Source organism: Calypte anna, chromosome 3, assembly GCF_003957555.1.
Source record: "Calypte anna isolate BGI_N300 chromosome 3, bCalAnn1_v1.p, whole genome shotgun sequence".
Lineage (NCBI taxonomy): Eukaryota > Metazoa > Chordata > Aves > Apodiformes > Trochilidae > Calypte > Calypte anna.
The window spans coordinates 114,099,727-114,127,530 of NC_044246.1; the positions used below are offsets into that span (position 1 = coordinate 114,099,727).

At 49.2% G+C, this 27,804-nt stretch overlaps 1 protein-coding gene across 2 annotated transcripts in view; it reads right to left on the reverse strand.

Annotated features, from left to right (window-relative positions):
• The window catches only part of EXTL3 (exostosin like glycosyltransferase 3), a 173,361-nt gene extending 159,195 nt beyond the window's left edge, over nucleotides 1–14,166 (reverse strand). The window contains exon 1 of one of the 2 annotated variants that reach the window (XM_030446711.1): nucleotides 14,144–14,166. The gene's annotated coding sequence lies outside the window, so the exon portion shown is untranslated. Of the gene's footprint in view, nucleotides 1–13,423; nucleotides 13,446–14,143 lie in introns of those variants that run through there. The other variant, XM_030446710.1, reaches the window with a different exon arrangement.
• Between the last annotated feature and the right edge of the window lie 13,638 nt (nucleotides 14,167–27,804).

The following is a 27,804-nucleotide window of genomic DNA, read 5'->3' on the forward strand; positions in this document are numbered from 1 at the left end:
GGAGCAAACCAGAGAATAAACATGAAAATCACTCCAGCTGGTGTCAGGAGGGGTTTGATCCAGCACAATAAATGTGCTGCTATGGATCAGGAGCTGTTTTTCCCAGGAGTTGTTACCTCAGCCTGAGCCATGGGAAGTTGTTTCAGCTTCCTTACTGGTGGAGGAAGGCTCTCCAAGTCTTCTTCATTCACTTGTCCTGAAGCTCTTTGAGATCATCCAACAGATGGCAATACTCATGTTTGATCAGTACCAGTACTGACTCAAAAGAGAGCAAGAAAACAAATAGTTTCTCCTGATTACTCCAAGGTTCCACTAAAACCACTATGTTGAGTTTTAAATTCAATCAAATTTAAAGATTAAATTTCTCCCACCAGTGACTACCTTTTTTTTTTTTAATTAAAGAAAATAGGTTGAACTTTAGGAGTGTTACTGCACTTGAAGCAGCAGAAGAAGCTGCATAAAGTGCATCACAGAAAGATGCCACTGGGATCAGTTGAAGCCAACAAAACTGAAAACATTTAGAAGGAATGAAGCCAAAAGCACAGAACCAGCTTTAAACTTGGCACAGGCTGTGGCAGGAGGCCAGTGGAAGGAGAGCTTGATAGAAGAGCAGTGAGAGGGAGGGCTCCCTGCTCCTCCAGATGAGGAACCAGGGGCCAGATAACCAGGTGTCATCAGCTGGCACAGCTGGGATGAGATCAATGAAGCAACTCCAATTCCAACTTGCTGGGGCCCTGTCCTGGCACATCAGCTGTAAAAAAACCTCTCATGGTACTAAGCCATGCCATTAATAAACACTAAGCTATTATACACCACTTGCCATCTTCAAAGAGCTTTAAAACCAGTGACTAATCCTCACAACCACCTCCTTAGGTGCAGGAGCAGTTTATAAAGATGGCAACAAAGGCAAAATGGTGAAGTCACTGGCCACAGCTCCTTAAAAGCAAGTTTTAAAACCAGCTGAGCCCAAGGCAGAAATTCAGGGCTCCCAGTTACAAACCCCCTTCACGAGGCAGAATTTCCCTTGTGTTTCTTTAACAGCAGGAGACATCAAAGACCTGAAATATTTGTACCCCAAACCCAAAACATAATCTCTAAATTTATTTCTCAAGTGGGAATAAGATTGATTTTGTGTCTTCCCTGCACAGGCAGAGCAGCAGAGGATGTCAAATGGGTGAAGTGTTGGTAAGATGGAGATCAACAGGAAGTTCTGGCCACTACCTTGCATTTCAGTTCATGTGGTTTAACCAAGGAAAAAAAAAACAAGACACATCTAAGCCTTCCCACTAGAAGGTCCGTAAATCACAATTCCTATATTCTCTCATCTTAGTTTTTCTTCAAACAAATAAAATTAGCCTAAAATTTACAAGAAAGCTGTGATACAAATCCAGGTTTGTAACCAATTCTTGGAGGACAGAACATAGAGAGCTCTGACATACAAAGCTTTTCCATTACTGATGCTCTGCTCAGCAGAGATCTCCAAAGGAGCCTAGAACTGACAAAACATTTTAACAAAATGCCAAAACCCAGAATAACTCACTAAAGGGAGAATAAACCAAACACACACTTGTGTTTCTAAGCACCTCAATAACATTATCAATAAACCCAGATGCATTCTTCCCACAAACACAGCAGTGACAATTGACTCGAATGGATGACACTCTGGCAATGCACCTCTGTGACTCTCCAGCTGAAGCAGATAAAAATTCAAAGATTTGACTTCCTTGGTATTTGTATGTTAATACACACAGCTTTAGGGCAATCTCTGAGACTCAGCCTACAATTCACTCCGTGCAGTCACTGACATTCAAGTACCTACCAGCAATTTTCATACCAGTTGCAGTATATCTTATAGGCTGTCATCAACTTGATGCATTATCATCTTTTTTCAAAAAAAAAAAAAAATCTGTCATGAATACCAGCCTGGCTTCTCTTTGGTTCAGACAGGCAGGAGCAGAGCTGACTCATCCTCCTTTTTTATTTTCTTTTTTCTTCTTTTCATCCTCATTTGTACAGTCTCCTTTTCCATTTAGTTTCCCCATATTACCCAAGGAGAAGGCATCTGGGTGTATGCATGTTTAATGGGTGTGCACGTGCAAGGGACAGCCAGAGAAAGACTGTTTTTTTTATCGCCACCTATTCCTCTCACTAACAGTTCCTTCTGCTTCAACACCCTGGAGGTATTTGATTATTAAAATCAAATTAATTCTCCTTTTCTCTTGCTTTTTGTTGAAAGAAGACAATAGGACTTGTCAGAAACCCAGCTAGGAGGAAATGCCATTACCTGCAATCCTTGGACCTGCTGAAAACCTTCTGCTGTGTTTCTACAGAAAGCAGACAGGGAGCTGCACCTCTCAGTGAGCCAGAAGCTTCCCCAGCACCAGCCACTTTTTGCTACTTGCTTGAACCACCACTGCATTCAAACCAAGAAGACTACAAATAGAGACCACCACCCATGGGGCTGGGGTATACCAGAGGGGCCATGCTCTGATTCTGGCTGATAGATCTCATGACCAAAACAGTTGGAAGATCTCTCCCTCTCAGGGACTGTCTGGTATCCACTCACACAAGCTGGAGCTGCACCTCTCCCTAAGGCTCAGTGTGTACCTGGGTTATCCCTCATGCCTGACTGACTCTTTCTCATGAACTTATGCAACCTTAATTACCCTTCCAGACCTGGATCTCTGTCAGGCTCGACTGAAACAAGCTGACAGGTTCAGAAGTTGTTGGGGTGGCACAAACATACATACATACAGGGTGATAAGAAACCTGGATGAGAATGAGTTGCATTTCCTAAGAAAACAACAAGGGTGTTGATCATAACAGCAAAACAAGGGAGTGTCACCTTGGATCCCAGCAGAGATCCTAAGCAGTGAGCTATCTGAAGATTTAGGTGTAGCCACCTGCAAAAAAACAGTACTTGGACATACTCAGGAATAGGGAAGTGTCCAAAATACCACATTGGTAAAGAAACCTCTAGCCCAGTTTCTTTAGGACTACTGAAGGGCTGCATCAGCACCAGAATGACACTGCCAAGGTCTCAGGGCAGCTGAAGCTAGATGGCACCCCTGGCAACAGAACCAGAGGTTGCACCAGCCTCCTGAACTGTTTCATCAATGAGTCTGGGGTCAAACCACAGAAACATGAGAAAAACAGAGCTAAGATGGACATTTAAAAGTCTATCCCTTTTCTCTGGGCTGCACAAAGCTTTACTTAACTAATTTTTTTTTGCAAAAATGTCCATCCAAGGTTCTCCACTAACTTTTCAGACTAAGTCAGGCTCAGGTCATTGACAAACAATGTAGAGGAAAAGCTCTAACCCATTAATCCCTTTAATTCTAGAAGTCCTCTCTTTTCACCACCATTGTGATTATTATTTCCTTTTAACAGAGTGATGAGAGATCTACTACTACTCGGAGGCTCCCTTTGCCATCAAGCTGCAGGAAGCCCTCCAGTCATGAGATTTCCATGCAATTTCCATAGTCATAAGGTTGACCTGGACAGCTGGGAAAGAGCAGAAACCAATATTCCAATTTAAAGTTATTACCAAGACATAAAGAGCTCAGAGATTTATGCCAATGTAACAGGAAACACAGCCTGTACTCAGGTAAGAACCTACTTTGCACTCCAAAGTTATCATTAATATTAAGCATATTTCTTCATTAACAGTCACAGGGTGAGAAGTTGTGTTTGTGCACATGATGGCTGCTTGTACACAGCTCCCAGACTCTGTCCCTACCCTCCTCTCCAGCAACCAGCATGGCTTAATGCCTGGTGCAAGTCTTCCCATGCAAAAGGGTGCAAACATGAGATGAAAACCCACAGCCTCCAACAGCAGTGCCTCCTTGGGCTGGGCTCTCATCCTGGTGGGCCTTGGAGGCAACATGAAACACACCAGAGCAACAAGCAGAAAAAGTCCTCAGGTGGCCAAAGATTCATTACAACAGACAGGATCATTCCCTTCATCCCTCTCCTGCCCCCACTTAATTGAGCAGCCCAGTAAATTGATGGATTACAGTTAAATGATCTTGCTGTGATGCCTCTTGCTGATGAATGCACAACACCCTGCCAGAGTTCCCTGATTTCAGGTGATGGATTTGAGCCCAGGCTGTAACACAATTCCTCGTGACTGACAAGCTCAGCTATTTTCACTCTTAATCTTGATATTATTTGATTGAATAAACCCAAGGTCATAATTTCCTAGGTGGATACAGTTGTTCAGAATACCTCCAGCCTTCCAATTACTTTTAACTGCATTTAAAAAAAAAACAAAACAAACCCAACAAGCTGCAAAATATTTATGTAGGAGCTGGTAAAATTTCAGCTTTGTTGCTGGGAAATACCCACAACCGAAACACACCTTTGCTGGAGCATGAATGAGCAACTGTGAAATTACATTTTGTTATCTTATGGCCCAAAGCTCTTATCATCCATCCCTCAAATCTCACGGACACAGACCCCTGGGGACCAACATTTCTCATGTTCAGTCACAGTCCAGAAGCATTTTTTTTTTCCTTTTTTATGTTAGATGTTTGATAGGAGGCAGCTTGGCTGAATGGAAGTGATTTGAAGATGTGGGAAGCAGGGAAAGGGTAACTTAATTTGCATCATTTCTTTCAGCAAACAGAAACACTTTATAATAAGGGGCATCTTAAACCCCCCTTCCTTGAGCCTTAGCAAACACATTTGGAATGCAACCTGATTTTTTTTTCCTTCCCATTTTCTTCTCCTTCAAAAGGCACAAATGGAAGCAGAAACTTCTCCAACCTGGCTGCACAGAATTTTTACACAGATCTCTGCACAGCATCAGCTGGGGATCAAAAAGATCTTGTGTCATGCATGAAGAATTCCAGTCCTTTATTGAGCAAGCTGCTAATTTTTAATGTCAAGGCTCCCTATTTGTGCAGCCAGATTTATGACGTACCTCGGGGTGGTAGATTTGAACTAGCTACAAATCTGCAGATCAGCAGCCACAGAAAGGTCTTTTATCTCCTCAACTTCTCTAGTCTCTGGTGCAGAAAAAACCAAAGGAGCAAACAAGCCCCTGAAAAGAGAGATTTAGATGAAAATTGTTCTTCTCCCCCTTCACCACAACCACACTGGCTTAGCTGCCTTCTAAACAACTCCACACAGTCCCTTGGGGTCAACAGACCCAGATCTTTGTGAAAATTCAGTGTTGTAGCTGGTTTTGGGGGGATTTAAGCTGCATCACTGCAAGTCTACTTCCCTTCCACCAAGGCTTTCCAGGCTGGGTCCAGAAGTGGGACTGCAGCCAGAACAGGACACAGATGGTCCCTTGGGATCAGCAGAGAGGAGGCAGCTGATGCAAAAGCCACACAACTCTTGCAGAGGGAACCAGAAGCTGCCCCCATTGAACAATAGAAGGAAATGCTGTGGCTAATCTGGATGTGGTCTGTGCCTTCCAAAGCTGTAGCTGGGGATGGAAAAGTCTTGCAAGCAGACAACTTCTGGGGGTAAAGGGTTTCACTGTTGCATATATTTTCCACAGCAAACCTAAAGGGATTCCAGTCCTCAAGTCTGGAAGTTAAACTGGTTTTGGAGGTAAATGCATGGTTGGGAAGTCAAATGAAGCCAATTTCCTTTTCACCCCAAAAATACAAAGCATTGGGAAAACCTGTAGAGCAATCAAGTAGTACTCAGACTGTGGCACACTCTTAGTGGTCTAACAGGGGTTAACAGGAACAGCTTGTGGTCCAGGAAACAATCATATTTCTACATTGATATACACGTGTGCATTTACAGACATGCTGGATCACTTTTTCTGCAAATACTAAAAAAAACCCCAATATCTTTTGGCTCCAGGAGGTAGGATTTTTCTTTTTTAAATATATCTCCACATGCTGCGGCAAGAGTTGCAATAAAATAAAAGGTGCTGGTGAGTTTTAGGTGCTCACGATTGGCATGTTTTGTTTCTACAGAGGTAACTGTGCTCTTATCAGGAGATGCAGGATATGAAGCTCTGACACCTCTCTGATTCATACCCAGGAATAAAACAGACATTTGATGGCATCTGCATTGCTGACTCAGTCACATATCTTTGGTACTGATCTTGTTGGTGCAGGGGGGAGAAAGGATTTGAGGGGAAGAGTGTTCTCCATGCCTGCATGCAGCAGGCAACATGGCCACAGCTTGCTCTTTTGCCTCAGGGTAAAAACAGGTAAATAAATAAGATAATTGCATTCCTGCCTCTATCCCACATCCACCAAGGCAAATTTTTCAGCTGGCTTTCTCCACCCAAACCTGGCAAAACAACTTAAAAAAAAAAAATAGTAAAATCCCAACTGCTCAGCTTTTGGAATATATTTGAAATTAAAAGAAAAAGTCAACTTTGCCCTGTCTTTCCTTGCACTTTATTCTCACTCGGCCTCAGAAAAAGCTGAAGGAAAATGTTTTCTTGTTGAGGCTTATTCTACCTCCAAGTGGTTGTTTCCATAGTCTGGATTTTTAATTTTTTGTTTTTGTGGGTTTTTTTTTTTTTTGTTTGTTTGTTTGTTTTTTTTTTTTTTTTAAGTTTAAGCTCTGGCACATTTTCTTCCTTTTGGAGAACAAACAAGAAGAGCAGCCCAGCAATAAAGCAGATTCCTTTCCAACTCTAAAAGTACAGAGCTGAGACCAAGGAGGTGACACAGGAGATACACCAACACCTCAGAGGATGCTGATCACTCGTGGGAGTGGTGCTTTCCAGCACTTGTGCTCAGGCAGCCCTTGGTGAACACAGCCCCCCACACAGGTTTGCTGTTTGTCTTCTCCTCCTGCCAGGCCTTCACCACCCACAGCTGTGATGGAGGTGGCTCCTCAGACAGGGCTGTGACACTGCCTGCCCTTAAAATGTGGGTGATTTAGCAAGGAAAATCTGCAGCTTCACATGAGGGGTTTCATGGCAGGGCATGTTGGGCTGTCTGGTGCTGGAGATGGCTGTGACTCGGGCCCCCTTTTGGGGCTTTATTCAGCACAGACACAGGTCCTCTCTGCTGTCCTGTCTCCAGTGGTGACACAGCACAAGAGCTTAGAATCATAGAATCATAGAATGGGCTGGGTTGGAAGGGACCTCAGAGATCATCAAGTCCAACCCTTGATCCACTCCCCCCGTGGTTCCCAGCCCATGGCACTCAGTGCCACATCCAGGCTCTTTGGAAAGATCTCCAGACACGGAGAATCCACTACTTCCCTGGGCAGCCCATTCCAATGCCTGATCACCCTCTCCAGAAAGAAATTCTTTCTCATCTCCAACCTAAACTTCCTTCTCTCTTGTACCCCCTCTCAACCTGGCTCACTGGAGCTCATGCAGCTGACATACCTGATGTCCACTCTGGCTCTGGACACCTTTGAGATGATCCAGGAGGAGAGTAGCTCCACACAAACTGCACTGAGGAAACTTCCACCCTAAGACAGGGCTGTGACACCTGCCTGCCCTTAAAATGTGGGTGATTTAGCAGGGAAAATCTGCAGCTCCACATGAGGGGTTTCATCCCCATGGTAGGATGGCAGCACTCAGTTGGGCTGTCTGCTGCTGGAGATGGCTGTGACTCAGGTCCCTCTTGGGGCTTTATTCAGCACAGACTCAAGGTCCTCTCTGCTTTCCTGTCTCCAGTGGAGACACAGCACAAGAGCTTCCTTCTCTCTTGTACCCCCTCTCAACCTGGCTCACTGGAGCTCATGCAGCTGACATACCTGATGTCCACTCAGGCTCTGGACACCTTTGAGATGATCCAGGAGGAGAGCAGCTCCACACAAACTGCACTGAGGAAACTTCCACCCTCCTGCCTGGAATGCAGCAACATCCTCACTGACACCCAGACCCAAAAAGCCAAGAGGATTTACACCAAATAAGAACAGGCTCAGCACTCACAGCCTCAATGCCCAGTGCAAGGGCTAAGCCTCCTCTCCAGGCAAGCCACATCTCATCAGCACAAGCCTTGACTGAACTCTCCCAGGCCAAGGCATGCTGAAAGCCTCTTCCTGCTGCAGCTTGGCCAGTGACTAATCACACCTGAGCTCACCTCTTCCCTCCACCGTGGCATTTGGTGAAGGGACTCGAGCACAGATCCTATTGAGGAGAGGCTGAGGGAGCTGGGGGTGTTCAGGCTGGAGAAGAAGAGGCTCAGGGGAGACCTCATCACTCTCTCCAACTCCCTGAAAGGAGGCTGGAGCCAGGGGGGCGTTGGGCTCTTTTCCCAGGCAACTCTCAGCAAGACAAGAGGGCAGGGTCTCAAGTTGTGCCAGGGGAGGTTTAGGTTGGAGATGAGAAAGAATTTCTTTCTGGAGAGGGTGATCAGGCATTGGAATGGGCTGCCCAGGAAAGTAGTGGATTCTCCGTGTCTGGAGATATTTCAAAAGAGCCTGGATGTGGCACTGAGTGCCATGGGCTGGGAACCACGGGGGGAGTGGATCAAGGATTGGACTTGATGATCTCTGAGGTCCCTTCCAACCCAGCCCATTCTAGGATTCTATGATTTCTGCCAGCACCCATGCATCCTGCATCCAACCCCTTTGGGTTCCTTTCCCTTGGAGACCTCACCACTCTGACAAAACTGGTTCCAAGAGTCATTGGGGATGGACAACACCTGGTCAAGCCTCCTGGTTTTCCTACAGCCACCACCAATCTCATCAAATGAGCTTCAGGTGTCCCAAGCAGCAAACCCTGGCTGCACCTGGAAAGGATGCCCATTGCATTCACCTTTGGAGCCTGATACTTCCTGAATTTTCTCCTTTCCAGTTCATCTCTGCTGTTTTATTAATCACCTGGAGAAATTCAGGTGAGGGCAGCTCTTGTAGGTGGGTGGCAGTATATAGTCATTAAATAAAATATAAACACCTCATCTATACTTAACATCAGGCTTCATCTTCAATGTTTGCACACCCCATTTTCGAGGCAATTTCCAATTTCTTTGGTTGCTTTTTGGGAGAGAAAAACATAGGGGAGGGCTGACTTATTGCTTAATCTCATTTTTTATCTATTATTAAACACTTGCTTTCTTTTTTTACCCTTTCTCTAGGAGCCTACAAGCACAAATTACAGCCAGAAAGAAAGGTGAAGTGTGAAATGAAACCCAGGGCAGGAAGAATTGCTTGGGCATTTTTTTTTTTTTTTTTTTTTTTGTGTGTTTTTCTTCTTGCAGAATTCTCTCATTTTCAGCTCTAAGAAATCTCCACAATACCAAGTAAAAGAAAATATGCTGAAAGTAATGCAAATGAAAAGCATTGGCCCCAATCCATCCCACCACTGACACATGTGGCCAAACCCCCTGATTGAGGCCGGCACTTATGTCCCCATGGAATTCCTCCACGGAGCTCCTTTTCCAATAGAAACACATGGATGTTTCCTCACCCTTTTTCCAGCATTAGTAGCAAATGCTGGTAAAAAACAAAAAAAAAAAACTCTGTAGCAAATCCCCAGGCTTGGGGAACTGTGTTTGTATGCCACAAAGCCACACGTTCAGCTTTACCAGAGCCAGGACTTGGTGAAAGCCCCAGAACAGGACCACAGAACACAAAGCCAGCAAGCAGCACTCAAGACATCCAGAAACTTTTTTTTTTTTTGTCATTTTTATACAGAATCTTCAAAAGGTTTGATGGGGCTGCAGCAAAACAATCCCTGCAAGGAGTTTCCACAAAACTCTAGCACACAGCCAGGCAGAGCTTTGCAAAGGCACAGCAGCATTTAGCACCTGTTGCCTTCACCTCAGGATGGTTTTTTTATAGTTTTCTGATTATTGCATTACTTTATCCTCCCTCATTGCTAAGTAACAGTGTTTACAGCTGCCCTAAAACCCAGCCTGTGACCTGCCCTGCCCCAGCTCACAGGGGTGGATTTGGTTTCAAGCTTGGAAACCCAGTCCAAGGAGCAAAACGATTCCCAGGTGGTTTCCTTGCCCTCCGCGGCCACTTTGCTGGAGTCAGCGTTGGAAAACAACTTAAACTTGATCCAGGGGAGCCTCACGGAAGGAATTCCCACCAAGAGGCACAAGGACAAGCCCAACGCTATCTACAGAACGCCCTGAAGGTGGAGCAGCTTGTTCCCGAGCCCACCCCGGGGTGGGTCAGGGTTCGGGTGATGAGCAACCTCCTGCTTTCTCCTGCAACCTCCTGCACCCACCTCCTGCTTTCTCATCACCCCTTTTGCCTCCTTTCGGCCACTTTACATCGCTGGAAGCACTTCCTCCTTCACCTCTACTGGCAGAAATAAGGAGCTGCTCTTCATTTGGCACCAGGACATGCATCAGACCCAAAGTGAACATCCTTTTGCTGCCAGCTCCTGCCAAGAGCTGGATGTGCTGAGTGAGCAATCCCCATGTGAAACAGGGATGTCCAAACTGGGGCTCCCAGTTCCCCAGCAAGCTGCTCTGCTCCCACCTCTGGGCAGCTGAAGGCTCCAACAACTCTGAGCTCTAGCCAAGGCTCACACTGAGATGACCCCTCAGCAGCCTCAGGGAAGGGCAATCCTTAGCATTTCCTATTAATTGAATTAATTAGTTTAAGCATTTCCTACTTGCTTCCTATTGTAAACATGCACTAGTAAGAAGAGAACCATCCCCTAACTGTTCAGGAACACAACCCAGAGAAATTCACAGATTACATCACTAATTTTTTTTTTTTTTTTTTTTTTTTTTGGGGGGGGGGGAGGGAAGAGCTTTTCAAATGCCTTTATTTTAAAAGAATACCTCAAGCAAGCAGCTGAAAATCTTGCAGCAGAACTGAGCAGCTTCAAACCAATTTTGGAGGGAAAATCATCCCAGGACACATTCCATGGCAAACCCGCTGTTTTTTTTTTTTTCAGGAGAAGACAGAAAGGGCAGGGAGCCTGCAGGGAGTGCAGAGATCAGCTGGGCAAGATGCCACCACCTCCTTCTGCCCCAGTCATAACTGGACATCCCAGTCCCTCATCTCTGGGAAGAGATGTTTGGGAAAGAAATCAAAGAAGTGCCACGTCCAGACAGAGCAGAGCAGCTGTGCCCACCTCTGCTCTCCCATCTAAAAGGCCACCAGGACCCTGTCCTGGTCCTGCCATTAAGTAGCACACATCATACCTATTAAACCCTTTTGGTTGGTCATTTCCATCCAACAGCCCCTGGGGAACAACTACAGATGGAAGAAAGGCAAACACTAACACAGGACTGGAAACCCTTTTTTCCTTCCCAAGGGAGACCAGAGAAATTGAAGAGATGAAGGAAATAACCATGAACCTTCGATTCCAACAACCACAAAATCCTTTTTGGGATCCACAGTGATGAAATCACAGCTGCCACAAAAAAAAAAGTGATGTTGGTGACACAGGAGCAGAGGTTTCCTCACCTACAGATTTTGAATATGACTGATTCAAGTTTCTAAGCAGCAGTAAAACTGCAAAGAGCCTGTTCCCACAGGTGTATTTCTCCTTAAAAAAAAAACCCCAAAGCTTGGATGTCACTGCAACACAAGGAGCCCCATGTGCCACCTCCTTTTTCTGCCTCCATCCTAAATCCCCTCCTGCCTCAGAAAAAAGGAGCCAAATCAAAGCAGCTGTCTTACATTTGGCTTTACCTGCTACAAAATGTCAAACTTTCCCACAGGGATGATTACACTACCATCCTCCCACCCCCAGAAGTATGAAGAATGGTGTAAAGAAGTCAAAAACCTGTCGAGGAAAAGAAAGCAGCACCTACCCCAGCCACAAACACTGGGAAAGCAGGGCTGAGCAGCTGGAGGTCCCTCTTGGAAAGCAGGGAGAGATCCCCACCTGGGTTTTCTCCAGTCCCTTGTGTCACCTCCCATTTCTGCTTTCCACTCACTCCTTTATATGGAAATGCAGGTGTGTAAAAAATAAACAAAAAAACCACAAAACCAAAAACCAGCCAACCCTCTGCATGCTGGAAATACTATGACTAATGGATGGGAACCTGCACAGTGTCTAAACATCTTCCCTCTCTCCTGATGTAACCGTGTTCTCCGTGTACTTCAGACCTTGGCACCTATGTTTCTGCTGCTTTCTTGTGAGGCAATGGGATCCACCCAACAAATGACACTGGGTTTAAGGCTCAGCCATAGATTCTGCACCAGCACTATTGCAGAGAAGAGCCCCAGGCTCTCCCCAGCCCATCACTACATGGTCAGCAGGCTCACATCCCTTTATTTTTTATGGAATAGTACATCAAGGCACAACACACCATGCAATTTTCATCTTTTCTCTTTTTTTTCCCCTCCTAATCCTGCTTTCCTCACCACCCCCTGGCCTTTGCCATCTCCCTGGATGGCAGGGGATCTCCTCACCCATCCCACACCTCAACCCTCCCACAGGTACACGGTGCTCATCCTCCATTGCTGGGACCACACCAAGCTCTTCCAGCGGGAAGAAAGCTCTTGCCCGAGGTTTCTGTGCAACCAACTGGGACCATTTCCAGCCCCACAGACACATTTTATCCAGGCATCTCCAGCTCTGAAGCCCCCGAGCCTCTCGGTTCCCGCACTGCCTGCTCTGCTCGGCACATTCCTGTACTTAGGATGCACTTGGGCTCCAGCTCCCAGACTCAGCCAGGTCTGCAGCACTGGGGAAATATCTGGGGGCTTTTTTTGGATAAAGCCAACACCAACTTCCCTCACTGACAGCATCCTTTACCTCCCGAGCCCCCCAGCAGCATCCACGGATCCTGCACACATCCCTGGGGGTAGCACACAGCCCCGACTGACCCCGGGCAGCTCGCAGCTCAGCCCTGCTCACACCTCCCTCCCACATCTCCAGGATCCCTCAGCTCCTTCCTGAGCTGCTTCACGGGGATGGAGCTAGAAGAGAAACCCTGCAAAAAAAAAAAAAAAGAAAAACCAACCCTCCAGCAGCAAAACCCTGCAGCAACCGAGAAGAGAAAGAGCCTAATGGAAAGCACATGGGAGGCAGAGGACAGAGCAGGCTCTGCAGGGAGCGAGGCGAGCAGAATGGGAACACAAGTTTTTTGTTTGTTTGTTTGTTTTTCTCAGCCACTGAAACAAGTTTGAAGGTGAAGGCTGGAAACCTTGTGGCCGTAGGGACCTCCGACTGCCCAGAGCAGGGTGGAAAACAAAGAAACCCAACCCCAGCATGATGAAATACAAGTTTTATTTGCTTTAGCCTATGTCCAGCTTCCCTCTCTGGCACAGACAAATTTCATTCTGGCTGGGGGGTTTTGTGCAAAACTGTGGTTTTTAAACAACCAACCCACCCTAAACGATTTGAGCGAGCTGGGGAGTCCCAGGCACCTTCAGGCTCATCATACAAAGGGACAAGGAAGCAAGACTGAGGGGCTCCGACTCCTCCAAGCCCTTCTCCTCCATCCCAGGACGAGGAGTTAACACAGCCCCAAACAGAGGTACCCCCGGGCACCCCGAGATCCTTCCCAAAGGAGCTGCCAAAGCCATTCCTCCACTCTCGGGGGTTATAGGGGGTGGCACTCACCTCCTCTCCGGCCATCCTGAACTCTCCGGCTGGGCTGGGATTTTTCCTTGCGGCACACAAGCCCTTCCAAAGCAGTCAATTCCCCCTGCATCTCCCACGGCCCAAACTGCCAAAGTCGAAAGCAACTCTGACCGGAGGCGGAGGAGCCCTCGCCCACTATTTATTTAACCAGCTACTGTCTCATTAAGCCTAATTTAGGTTGCAGCAGCCCGGAGAAGAGGTAGTGCCACCCCACAGCCCCCGCCACAAGTTTCTGCTAACTTTAGGGGGGGTCTGGATTAAAATCAAATATTCCCCTCTCCTTGCCTCCAAGGAGACAACCACCAGCCCAGCCAAGGCTCACCCCACAAGCACTGAAAATCCCCCACCCCAAAGACATGAGAGGGGAAAGGGTGTGTGTGTGTGGGGTGATGGGTGCCCCCCCCAAGCAGGACCCATCCTGGGAGGGGATGGGTGCTGCTCCCCGGCAAAGCCCGGGACCCCCGTCCAGTGCCGGGGGAGGGGTTAGAAAGTAAAATAAATAAATAAAATAAATCAACATAAACAAACAAAATTAAACAAAAAGGAAACTATTAAAGCCACTAGAAAGAAAAAAAACCAAAACAAGTAAAATAAAAGCGAAAACTAGAAAATAAAACAAAAATATAATAATAAAATAAAATAAAGGTAAAATAGCCCCCTGAAGTAGCCCTGCCAGGGCAGGGGGAGGTCAGCACTTACCTGTCAGCGGGGGCTGCGCGGAGCTCCGCGCTCTCCCTGCGGCCGCAGCCCGGCGTGCGGAGCAGCGCGGAGCCCCCAGCCCGACTCGCTGCATTGTGGGAAGAGGCTCCCAAAAATGGGGGTACGGTGCCCTCTGGTGGCAGGTCCTCCTTAATGGGGGGAGGCCCCCTTTTTTGGGGGGGTGGTCGCTGGGATCTGTATAGGTATCAATGTACATTTACCTGTGTGAGCCCCCCAAATGGTCCCCATCTGACACCCCCGATGGGCTCTGACCCCCTGTAAGGAATTCGGGGGGCTTCTCAAAAGCGGGGTGCCAGGGAGCAGCAAGGGCTCACACGAAGCTGCTGCTTCTCTCCACCAGCCCCACGCAGCACCCCAAAGCTCTGCCTGTCCTCACAGCACCCCAACTCTCTGCCTGTTCCCATGCAACATCCCAGATTTCTGCCCGTTCCCAGGCAGCACTTCAAATCCCTGCCCATAGCACCCCAGCACCCAAAATCTCTGCCCATGTCAATAGAGCACCCTAAACCTCTTCCCATTCCTAAGCAGCACCCCAAAGCTCTGCCTGTTCTCACAGCACCCAAAACTCTGCCTCTTCCCATGCAGCATCCCAAATTTCTGCCCACTCCCAGTCAGGACCCCAAATCTCTGCCAATGTAAATACAGCACCCTAAATCTCTGCCCATTCCCATGCAGCACCCCAAACATCTTCCTGTTCCCTCACGGCCCCCCAAATCTCTGCCTGTTCCCATGCAGCACCCCAAATATCAGCCCATGCCAGTACAGCACCCCAGATCTCAGCCTGTGTCAACACAGGACCCCAAATCTTATCCCATTCCCACTCAGCACCCCAAATCTCTGCCCGTTCCCAGGCAGCACCCAAAAAAATGTGCCTTAAAACACCCTATAGAAAATAAGTGATGTGGGACACAGGTTTGGAGAGAGGAAGGGGCAGGTGTTGGGGCAGAATAATGTTTAGCTGTAAAAATGTGTATTTAGATGTAGATTTACTGCATTTACCCAGGGGTGTTGCAGGAGGGAGGTGGGACCAGGGTGGATCTGGGGGCTCTGGGTCACACCCCCCCCATCCCAGCCCTGACTCTTTCTGCCCTATTTTTCTCCAGAGACATCTCCTCTCTGCCCAGGCTGCTGAGAAGGGTAATTAATGCAGCCCAGACGGGTAATTAATGCATCTCTGTGGAAGGATCTACTAAATATTAATGAGATTTCATGGCTGGCAGGAGGTGTCACCTTCCCAGGCCACCACTGGAGGAGCTTTGCCCCTTTGACTCCACACAAAGCCCAACCAATCAATCAGTAAAAACCTGAAGAAAAGGGATCCCAAAGGGGTGACAAGCAAGGCAGGGAGGGACCCTACACCCAGCCAGGGTGGGATCACCCGAAAAATGGGGTTAAATCAGTTAAATCCCAAATGCTGCTCTGTAAGGGGGTGAGCAGGAGACCCCATGTGCTTTGATCCCTATGTCCAGTTTGCAGTGGGCTCCTGTAATGTAATTCCTGGGTTGCTTTGTTTTGTGACAGCAGAAGCAACTGGAGGTCATGGACAAGACCTGGAAAAGAGCCACCAGAGGTGATGGAGGTGAATTATTGAAGGAAGCAGCAGAAAAACAGAGACACAAGCAAGCTTTGTCTCCCTTACCAGGGCGAGAGCAGCCAAGTGACCCTGAGCAGCCTCTCAGGTGGGACCCAGCTTCCTGACACCACCCTGTGCCAGCTGCAGGTGTGAAGTGACATTTCAAATCCTCCCAGTGCTTGGTCTGACTCAAAAAGACTCTTTTCATAGAATCATAGAATCATAGAATTGGCTGGGTTGGAAGGGACCTCAGAGATCATCAAGTCCAACCCTTGATCCACTCCCCCCGTGGTTCCCAGCCCATGGCACTCAGTGCCACATCCAGGCTCTTTGGAAAGATCTCCAGACACGGAGAATCCACTACTTCCCTGGGCAGCCCATTCCAATGCCTGATCACCCTCTCCAGAAAGAAATTCTTTCTCATCTCCAACCTAAACCTCCCCTGGCACAACTTGAGACCCTGCCCTCTTGTCTTGATGAGAGTTGCCTGGGAAAAGAGCCCAACCCCCCCCTGGCTCCAACCTCCTTTCAGGGAGTTGGAGAGAGTGATGAGGTCTCCCCTGAGCCTCCTCTTCTCCAGCCTCAACACCCCCAGCTCCCTCAGCCCTTCCTCACAGCAATTCTGCTGGATCCCTTCACAGCCTCCTTGCTCTTCTCTGGACCTGCTCCAGCACCTCAATCTCCTTCCTGAGGGGCTGAGGGGCCCAGAACTGGACACAGGACTCAAGCTGTGGCCTCCCCAGGGCTGAGCACAGGGGCAGAATCCCTTCCCTGGACCTGCTGGCCACGCTGTTCCTGAAACCAAATTCCCATCCCCTTGACTCCTACTTACACGGTGCCTTTCCACACATTCCAGTTGCTTCCCAGAAGCAGAGATGTGACCCTGGGTATATCGAGGTCCTTTCCCCAACCTACACTTGGCCAGATTTGAGGAGGGAGGGAGGGAGGGAGGGAGGGAGGGAGGGAGGGAGGGAGGGAAGGAGGGAGGGGCTGCAGAAATTTCTCAAATCCAAGGCAATCCCATGTTTATCTCCCACAACATGGAACGTGTGCCACACCACATGTCAAGAGTGTTGTTCCACACAGATTGCACAAACACTGCTCCACACAGCTCCTTAAATAAGGACGCTGACGGTGTCATCTCTCCCCTGCAGCTGACTTAGGACCAGCACAGGGGCCCTTTTCAAGAAATTTTGCCCATAACCTATTTTTCTGGTGCTTCTTTCTCCAGCTCCAAGTGGTGGCCTGGATTGTTGTTGTCTTCAGAAGTGCTGGGACTCCCCAGTGTAGCACAGGGAGAGGATTCGTGGGGATTAAGGAGGCTCGAAATGTCCCTCCTGGCTCCGAAGCACCCAAGTCCGGACAGAAGGACCGGACCAGGCAGAGTGAAGCCACCAAGGAACATCTCCTCTCCATCGCCTGGTGCCGGGGGGTGACTCCCAGGATACCCCAAGGGGGTGAGTTTTATCTTTTCCATTTGATTTTAATCAGCTCATCAGCGACGGGCATTGACAGCACGGCCGGCTAAGAGGCTTAGGTCCATTATTCCCGGAGGATTTGCCTTCTTGATCTGAGCAGGGAGAGGCCGCAGCTCCTCAAGCTTCCCTGAGGGCATGCGTGGTGCCAGCGATCAGACACAAAACTGCCTCCCCCCTCCTGTTATTCGGCAGCGAGCAAAAGCTCCTCTCGATTTATTTGCACAGCCCGGGAGGGGGGTGTCTCCTTCCTTCCAGTCCTATGTCCAGTAAATCCCTCCAGCAGCCATATAGATGATCCCATATGGATCCTATAGGATGGGGAGTGGCCTTGGTGGGACCGTATGGGGTGTGTGGCCATGCTCATGTATCTGCATGGACTCCCTTATGTGTGTGCAAACTTCTGGGGGTGATAAAGTGTGGCTGCCCCCGCCCTGGATATGTTGAAGCCCAGGTTGGATGGGGTTTGGAGCAAACTGGTCTAGTGGGAAGTGTTCCTGATCATGGCAGGGGGTTGGAACTGGGTGGTTTTAAGGTCCTTTCCAACCCAAACCAGTCTGGGTTTCTTTGCTAAAACAGCAAAGCCTGGCCCCAAAAATTCTCAGGGTCAGAGGAATGCTGTCCTGGAAACTTTTTCTCCTTGTTTGACACCATGAAATGGTCTCTGGGATATGTGGGCACAGGAGAATCTGGGTTGTGGTGATGGGTTAAAATCTGAACAGAAATCTTGGGGAGCTGAAAGAGGGGACATCACTCTGCTCCCTCCTCCTGGGTGCTCACCTGGCATGAGCTGTGCTGCACCCCCAGGTCCCTGGGGTGTTGGGGAGACATCTGTCAGCTAACTAATAACACCCATCAGGTGTTCTTGACTGCTGGGGTGTTGGGGTGGCATCTGTTAGCTAACTAATTCCACACATTCCATGTGAGGTTTCTCCCTGGGGTGCTGGCCCTTCCAGGGGCTCAGGAAAGGGCTGGGGACTTGTGACCCAGGGTCCCATCTCCCTCCAGGGCAGGACAGAGAGCAGGGGAGGAGACCTCATGGTCCTAGAGCTGCTCACCAGTGCAGGCCACCAGCAAAGATAGAGAAGAGTATAAAACAGCATAAAACTCCCACTTTTCAGCTGCAGAAAGCATCAGATTTTATGTGATATCTGCATATTTCATGTTTTCCCAGCTTTTGTGGTGTCCCTACAAACCACAGATACTTTTGGCATCTGCAGGATCCCAACCACAACAGGATCAAATGCTTCCTGCAGGGACACAGCTGTCACCTCTTCCCTGCTGCTGCTGTGCCCATGGCCTTGTCTCCCACTCCCAGCTGATTTGATCCCCAGTGTCACCACCCCACAGTGCTGGGGACCCCCATCATCCTGCCTGTCACCCATCTACATCCCACCCAAGGCCACTTGGGCCACTGGTGCTGTTTGTCTCTGCAGCCCTGGGCTTACACAGGGTGGCACTATTGCCTTAAAAATCTCAGCTGGCCTCTGGAGATGCTTTCTTTTTTTTTTTTCTTTTTTTTGAGAGAAATAATTCCCCTCAGCCCTCCTGACCCCAAAGGTTTCTCCACAGGCTCCCCAAAGCCTGCAGTGAATCCAGGACAGACACTGCCCACCTTAGTGCTCAACTTTGCTGGGATGAGACCTCACATTCTCCCAGAGCTTTTCCTTTTCTAGGGCAATGGAAAGGTTTCTGCCCTGGGGTTTGGGTGGAAAAGCTGTGGTGGGGTCTGCCAAACACCTCAGAGTCAGTGTGGGACATGGCCCATGCTCAGGAGCTCACACAGGATGAACATTGTGGCTTCTCCTCCCACATCCTCCTGTAACCTTCCTGGGGGTGGCAGCTGCTCTTTGCTCCCCTCAGATATCCACACTGCTCACCAGCTTTGTTTTGGGCTCATTTTCTTCACTCCAAGCAGGAAAGATCTCAAGTTGTCTCAAGGTCCCACTCTCCCTGCCATGAGCAAGATCCCCAGCAGCATCTGTCTGTCCTTGGGAGCATCCCTGCATCCCCATGAGCCCTGCATCCCTTCTTTCTTGCAAGCATCCCTCTCTCCTTGGGAGCTTCATGGAATCCCAGACTGGTTTGGGTTGGAAGGCACCTTAAAGCTCATCCAGTTCCAACCCCCTGCCATGGTCAGGGACCCCTCCCCCAGCCCAGGGTGCTCCAAGCCCCATCCAACCTGGGCTGGGACACTGCCAGGGATGGGGCAGCCACAGCTTCCTTGGGCAACCTGTTCCATAATCTCACCACCCTTGTACTGATGAACTTCTTCCTAATATCCAGGATCACAGAATCACTGAGGTTGGAAAAGACCTCTAAGATCATCAAGTCCAACCCTCAACCCAACACCACCAGCCAACTAAGACATGTCCCAAAGTGCCACATCCACACATTTTTTGAACACCTCCAGGAATGGTGACTCCACCACTGCCCTGGGCAGCCTGGGGCAGGGCCTCATCACTCTTTCTGTAAACATATTTTTCCTAATATCCAATCTGAGCCACCCCTGGTGCAACTTGAGTCCATTTCCTCTTGTCCCATCCCTTCTTCCTTGGGAGCAGAGCCCGACCCCCCCTGGCTCCAACCTCCTCTCAGGGGGTTGCAGAGAGCCACAAGGTCTCCCCTCAGCCTCCTCTGCTCCAGGATCAGCACCCACAGCTCCCTCAGATGCTCCTCACAACTTCTCCAGCCCCTTCTCCATCTTCTCCAGCCCCTTCCCCAGCTCCATTCCCTTCTCTGGACACTCTCCAGCCCCTCAATCTCCTTCTGCTCCTGAGGGGCCCAGAACTGACCCCAGGATTGGGGGTGCAAATGGGGATGGAGGGAACCTCCATGGGGAAGAGGAATCCTCCATCCCTGCATGACAAAGCATCCACCCTGCACCCAAGTAGCTACAGGAAACCTTTTGTGAGGCTCCCATTTCCCTGCTGTTCCAGGAGGGAGGAAAGGTCTTTAAGATTGATTTGCCCTTGGGAAAACAGGGCAGGAGCAGGACATCAAGCTCTGCTTATGGTGGGAGGAAGAGCACAGGGGCTCAGCTGATGCCAGCAGCCGGGTCAAGCCCAGCCCCAGCCTCTGTGCTGGTCCCACAAGCTTATGGGATGGTGCAGCTCTTTCCTTGCTGCCAAGCCATCCTAGATCCAACTAATCTGATTAATGCAGATTCCCAGAGGGTCTGGGCTGGGAGTTTGACTTCCTTCTGCTGGAGAGGGGAATGGAGACAGCCCCGTGGCAGCACCAGCGCTGCCGGGGCCGGGGAGCTCTTCTGATCCTGGAAGCACCAAACACCAAAGTTTCAATCCTTCCAGTCACGCTTTTTCCTAGCAGCAGCTGCTCCCTGCGTTTTGTTTTGTTTTGTTTTCCCCTGGTTTATCCCAATTCCACGGTCTGCAGCACCTCCCACCCCTGCTGGGTGTCCCTAGGATGTTGGGGTTTGGGACCCCCTTCCCTTCCCATCCCATCCCATCCCATCCCATCCCATCCCATCCCATCCCATCCCATCCCATCCCATCCCATCCCATCCCCCCTCTGCCCAGCCCTGGGGACTCAGGCGGCGGCTGCGCTGCCGATGCTGCACAAAGAGGGATCCAAATCCTTCCCCAGCAGCTGGAGGCAGAAACTCCCTCCCGAGCAGGACGAGAGGTCGAGAGGGTCACCCACGCTGAGTGATGGGAGGGGGGTGGGCTGTCTGGGTGTGTGTGTGTGTGTTTGGGTGGGGGGCTGGGGGTGCCCCAGCACCTGTTAACGGCAGCGCAAGTTCAGCACCTCCTCCTTGCGCCGCTGCTGATTTCTCACAGCTCCGGAGGCCGCCGCGGCGGAGCCGTCACTCCAATTAATGTTGTTGCCCTTCACCCCGCTCACGGGCTAACGAGGTTTGGCAGATTTTGCTCACACTTTAAAGGCACCCAAAGAGCGGAGTTAACCCTTCGCCCGCCAAGCGTTCGTTGTCCAAGCAGAGCCGAGGGCTCGCGTTTCGCTGAGCTGCCACCCGGTTTGGATCCTGGAGCTCCAGGAGAATTTCTTGGACGCCCAGATGCATTTAGGCCAACTTGATCAAAATGAAAATGAACTCCAGGCAGAGCGTGCTGGGGTAAATGGGTTTCAAATCCCTCCAGTACATAGTATTTTACACATGTACAGTTTTTTTTTTAGCAGACCTGGAACAGTTAGGAAAAAAAACCCCAAACATCTGTTTATTAACACCAAATATTTATGTGGTATGTGCCTCGTATCAGGGAAAAGCCAGAGCTTTTTAGCTTTAAAACTGCATTTAGGGAGAAGCTTTTCAAGTGGGAAAATATAAAAAAAGCTTCATGCTTCTGATGGAATCCAACCACTTGTTTAGCCCCAAATTTTATTGCTCTTCAACGAGCTGCCACACTGCTGTCCCTGCTCCCTTCAGGCATCAGTGCCACCGTTACCAAGAGCTTGGCAGCACCTTGTCCTCAAGGTTCAGCGACTGCCCCAAAGCCACTTTGCAAGGGAGAACACACACAAGGAGCTGGTTTTCCCCCTCCCCCATAGAAAAAAAAAATTAAAAATTAGTAGCAAGGTTGGCTTACGTCTGCTGACACTTTCTGCAGCCAAGCAGATGTTTTGTGTCTTTTGGCAGGGGCTGAGCCTTATCTGACGGTAGCGTTTCCACCGAGGAGATCAGAGAGGGCTTTGAAGGAGCTGCAGGAGCTCAGCAGAGGTATGTTGGGGCTCGTTGCTGCTGACAGATTCCAGGTGGGATTTGTAGCTGGATTATGTTGCAATTCAGGGCCTTAAGGGATTTTTTCAGCATGTTCTCCCAGAGGTTGAAACCTTCTGCACCAGTGCTGGGCCAACAAACATGAGAAGCAGCTGAGGATAAAGCTATGCCAAACAAGATGGGTTTAAAAGACCACAGAAAGAAAACAAAAGATGTTTTGTATATTACAAGACAAAACCATAAAAAATAAAACAGTATCTTGAGCTCCAAGAGCCAAAAATGTATCCTCAGCCAGTGCCCAGAAGCATCAGAGTAGGCTGGGTCAAAGCAGAGCCTTTCCCAGTCTCCGAAGCGAAGCTGGAGCCTTGCTGGGTTCTCCTTTTTCTCCAGAAATAAAGATATTTCACATTTTAGGAAAAAAAAAAACCAAAAAACCAAAAACCAACTTACTGCTGGAAAGGCCAGGTTGATTTTAACCAGAAGATGAACCAGATCTGAACCAGAAGATGAAGTGATCTGTGTAGGCTCCTTCCCTTTCTCTTTTGCACTACTGGAATGTCTCCAGGTCTTATCTGAAAGCTTCAAGGTTAGAAATGCCTTTTTTAGGTTAAATGATAATAATAATAATAATAAGAACACTGAATCCTCCTGATTTTGGCTGCAAAGCCACAAGCAGACAGATGGGCACTGAACAGGATGCTCCCCACATTCCTCATCCTCCCTGAGGTGGTGACACCATCACAGCTTTTCTGAGTACACCAAAAACCCCCAGAGGACAACACAGTGACCAAACCTCAAAAAAGAAAATCAGAAATCAGAGAGAAATGTGATGGAGGAGAAGGAAGAAATTCCTAATCCTGGGAGCCAGAAATCAGGATTGAAGCACCCCAGATGATCTCTGTGCCTTACACGGGGCTGTTGCAGCAGCTGTAGGGATACATGGCATCCAGGGCTGTGTGCTGCAAATATTTTTTGGCCATATTTATTGGATTTTATAGGTTTTAAAGTAGATTTTTAATATTCTTATGTGCTTGCATATTCTATTAAAATATTACAAATGTTACTGTTTTAAATTGTACAAAACTGTTATAAAAGTTACATCACAGCAGCTCGGGACGATGCTGGCACTGCTGATCCATCCTCCTTCAGCTTTCCCACCATTTCAGGTGTCTCCAGCTTGCTGACCATCCCTGCAGCTGCCCCTCCGGGGACATTCCAGCCCCTCAGGGAACTTCTCAAACCAGAGGCAGGATGCAGACTTCAAAACGCATCAACGCGGGGGCGATGAGCTAAGCCCGAAGGAAAGGGTCTGGGTGAAAGGTGGAAAACGCAACACAAAAGCAAAGAGATGAGCGAGGAGAAATCAGCTTTCCCCGTGCTGAGCTGAAGCCCTCGGAGGTGTCCCCGAGGGCACAGAGGAGGAGCAGGAGATGCCAGTGGGAGCGCAGGAGAGGGATGGGGGTGTTGGGAACAGGCGGAGATCGCACGCAGGCACCGAAACCGGAGACTCAATATCAATCAAACGCACTCGGAGAATTATCATAAAAACCTGTCGGACCGGTAGCAAAACACGTTTGAAATGTGGATCCCAGCACACGGTCACAACCAAGGCTTGGAGGCTTTGTCCCACTGCACAGGAGCAGCATCGAGCTGGTGATAACACCTGAAGAAAGTGACCTTAAAAAAAAAAGATCCTCCCATTTCTACCCTTTGTGTTTCAGCCGTTATCGAGGATTTCTTGGAGGCTTTAATTTCTTCTTTAGGATTTGTGTGTGGCTGGATGCTCTTCTCCTGTCTGACTGGTGAATAAATGGCAATGAGGGCACAGAGCTGGCAGAGCCAAGGGGCAAAGCTGACTCAGGACAGGGTGCCAAGGTGCATCAGGAATGTGACAGTCACTAAAATTCACTGCCCTTAACCTCATCCCAGGGAAAACAAGGGTCTGACTGCCCTCTGCATCCAAGCTGCTGGCTCTTATTTCCTGCTCCTCCCACCTTCCTCACCTGCAGCTCATTAAAGCCATCTCTAAACGTTGCTTTCTGAATCCTCTTGGGACCTGCTTGTGCAAGGACCTAAATGATGTGAGCTCTGGTTCCTCATCCCCGATGGATTTAGCAGAAGTGAGGAATCCCCCTGGCTGTCCCAAGAGGCTGAGGAGCATTTCTTCAGCCACTCAGCTTCACAGCCAGCAGGCTCACAAACCAGAACTGGGACAATTTAAATTCAGGGAAGGTGGAGGAGAAGGGATACTGTCCCCTCTGCCAGCCCTGCTGTGGTGAGGGTCCTTACAGCAAGATGGGTCTTGGAAGTGTCCCCAGCCAGCTCCATGAGTCCCCAACCAGCTCCAGGAGTCACCAGTCAGCTCCAGGAGTCCCCATCCAACTCCACGAGTCCCCAACCAGCTCCAGGAGTCCCCAGCCAGCTCCACGAGTCCCCATCCAACTCCAGGAGTCCCCATCCAACTCCAGGAGTCCCCAGCCAGCTCCATGAGTTCCCAATCAGCTCCAGGAGTCCCCAGCCAGCTCCAGGAGTTCCCAATCAGCTCCAGGAGTCCCCAGCCAGCTCCAGGAGTCCCCAGCCCCAGTAGCCAAAGCCCTACCTTGGTTTTTCCCTCAAAGGAGTTTTCTGTAGCCAACTCCCCACCTGGGAAGTCTCCTTGGAGGCTGATATTCCAGGATGGAGTCACTCTGCCAAGGATGCAACGCAGGGTGAGTAGACTCAGGGGCTGCTCTCACATCTCCACCTGCCTCTTAACCAGCAGCTCCTCAAGTTTCACCCCTGAACCAAGTTATTTATCTTAATGAGACCCAAAACAGTACCATGTGTTCCAGCAGCACCACCTGGGATTATTAAAACCACTTCAGTTCATCACCAGCCACACCAGACCAGGCAGGTATGGTTTCCCAGACTAGAAATAACCACATATCCTCCTGAGGGCCAGGCAGATACTTTTAAAAATTAACTAACTCATCCTGTTCTTGGGTTTGATTCAGCAATAAAAAAAAAATCCCCAACCCAAACCCCCAAACACCCCTCGGATGGCTGCTCCCAAACCTTGGCAATGCCAGTGGTTGGAGTGGTCTGTTGCTCATCACAGGGTGGAACAAACCAAAGCCCAAAGTCTGTGGAGAGCTTTGTGTTGGCTGGAGGGGTGCCCAGAGGCCACCAGTACAGATGTTAGAGGAAGATAAAGTCTAGAAAGTCTGCCCTCAAATTCAGAGGGCTGTTTGCCCAAGTTAACACTTAAATCCTGGCTGTGTTTTTGATGGGAAGGGACAGTTGTGTGCGCTGGAGAGGGTTTGAAAGTGCAGTGACAAGAGAGTCTTTGGTTGTTTCCATCGTTTTATTAAAAACTTTTAAAGGTCTAAACAGAAAATGTACACCTACTACAACAGAACCAGTTTGTACACTCACAGTTAAAGTGCTAAAAATCAAACGTTACAAAACCAACACTGTGACTACTTGTAAACGAGCCTACCAGGAGCAGAGTGCACGGCAGGTCAGCTACAGTCAGCTGCACCTCACCCCAACAGCCCCACACACCCCCTGCCTGCAGGTCTCACCAGCACCAAAATGTTGTCCTTCTCTCCTCTAGAAATCTATGGAATCACATTAGGAATGTGGGGAGGTTGGGGGAAGAGGTGGTGACACCCTTGCTAGCACCCAATTCCCCACAGCAGGGACCTGACAGCTGTTTGTGACAGGCAAAAACCATCATGGAATGGCAAAGTGGTGGGAGTTGGAAGGGACCTCTGGAGATCATCCAGTCCAACCCCCCTGCCAGGGCAGGGTTTTGCCCAGGATGGTGTCCAGGTGGCTTTGGAATGTCTCCAGAGATGGAGACTCCACCACCTCTCTGGGCAGCCTGTGTTTTGCTACCCTCATAGTCAAGAAGTTCCTCCTCATCTTTAGGTGAAACTTCCTAAATTCATATTTGTGCCTGGCTGAAAATAAATCCTAATCTGGTTATGAACAAAACACACTGGGACAGGAATGGAATTTCACATTCAGTTCAACATTCTGCTGTTCAAGGTGAACCTTGGGATGTCTCCACGGGGACTGCTCTGCTCTGCACTCTGGTTTCATGGTACAGCTGGGGCCACCCTATCCCCATGGACATCATTTTTGGGGTCCTCAGCCCCCCAGAGCTGCCCGAGGGGCTCCCCCAGCAGGGTGGGCATCGCTCTAAGGGCTGACCACAACTCACCCAAATCTTCTCAGGGTCTCCCTGGGCCCTTCCCAAGGAGTTCTCCCTCCCTTCCTTGCAGGAACCATTTGGCTGTGGCTGGATTTCAGTTTTTATCTAAAGCCTCCGTAGCAAAATTCAGGTCTAAACACAAAGAGAAGGGAGAACACTTGCAAGGAGACAAATAAATTCACAACTAAACGTGGCTTTTTGCTGCTGTTGGATTTTTGATGCTTTACAAAGTCCAACGGGGAGGTCCTGAGGCAGCTTTTCCATGCAGCACAACCACATCCCTGATTTGTGGTATGTCAGGGAATGGCAAGAGCTACAGAGGGACAAAGAAAGAAGGAAAAACACAAACTCAGGGGAATCTCCTGTCAACTTTGCCTGGACAGGACAGCAAAGGCCTCAGAAGAAAGCACTGAGATGAAACGGGAGATTCAGTTCCTCAGGAATACCAGCAAGAAGAAGCTTTGGGTTTTATGGGAAGCTCTGATCTCACAAAGCAGCATTTTGGGGACTTCAGTCATGGATGGAGCTGTGAGCTGGAGAAACTGGGCTATGTACAGCTGCTCTGCCTGCTCCCAGGGTCAGGCTTGAGCCATGTGCAGGAGAGGGATGAGGTGGGATCCCCGGGGCTGTGTGTTCAGCTCCAGGTAAATCATCTCAGCCAAAGCCCAGAGCACCCCAAGTGTTTCAGCACAGCAGAGCTGCCACCCTGGGCAGAGGTTTGAGCTTCAGAGGGAATTTAAAAGGTTGGCACCAGCCCCAGAAATCAGGCACCCTGGATGGAGCTCTTGGAAATCAGGCACCCTGGATGGAGCTCTCATCAGGTAGCAGAGGGTGTCAGGTAGGGAAGCACCCCAAAACCATAGCCCAGGACCCCTGCCAGAGGAGGTGGTTGGGCTGCTCTCAAACTCAGACACACTTCAGAGCCCCCAAAGAGGGAGGATTTGGGAGCGGAAGCTCTGCAAGAGCCCTGGCCAGGGAATCTTAAACCTGAAACCTGAAACAGCCACGGGTAAAGGGCTCTGAATTCCCAGGCAGGAATGCTCTGCAGAAAGAGAGTGGCATGTTGATTCTGGTGTTGAAGATAAAAGGAAGGGTTTGGGATTACAGGGGCAAGGAGAGGGGGAGCATAAAACCCAGCCAGAACTCGAGTTTTACACTTTAATCACCTCTCTGGGGGGACAGGAGTCTGTCCCTTGCATGCAGGAGACCCGGGGAAGGAACAGCCTGGATATTCCCATCTGGAAGCAATATGGGGACTCAAGCTCACAAATTAACACCATTTCAAGCAGGATATATTTCAAACCTCCATCATCATTCCCCTCCCTGACTCCAAAGAAGCCAAAGCATTGCTACAGTTTTGAACACAAAAGAGGGGAAATGGAGCCAAGAAGATGAACAAAAACATTCGAGCTGATTTAGTTCTGTTGGGATGTTTAGGAAAAACTCAGCTCCCTTTTGCAGATCCATCTTCCTCAAACCATTCATCCCTTTTGGAGCAGCGAGTTATTTATCAGGAGCTGAATTTGAAAAGATTAAAGGGTTCCACCTCTTTTTTTTTTTTTTTAAGCTGCTCCAAAGAAAGCCTCAGAGACACGCACCGTGGGTTGTGCCCCGTTGTTCCTTGAGGTTGTGCCATCCAAGCGTGTCCAGAGGCTTTTGATGTGCCTCAAACAGGTCAAAGAAGGGGAAATTATGTCA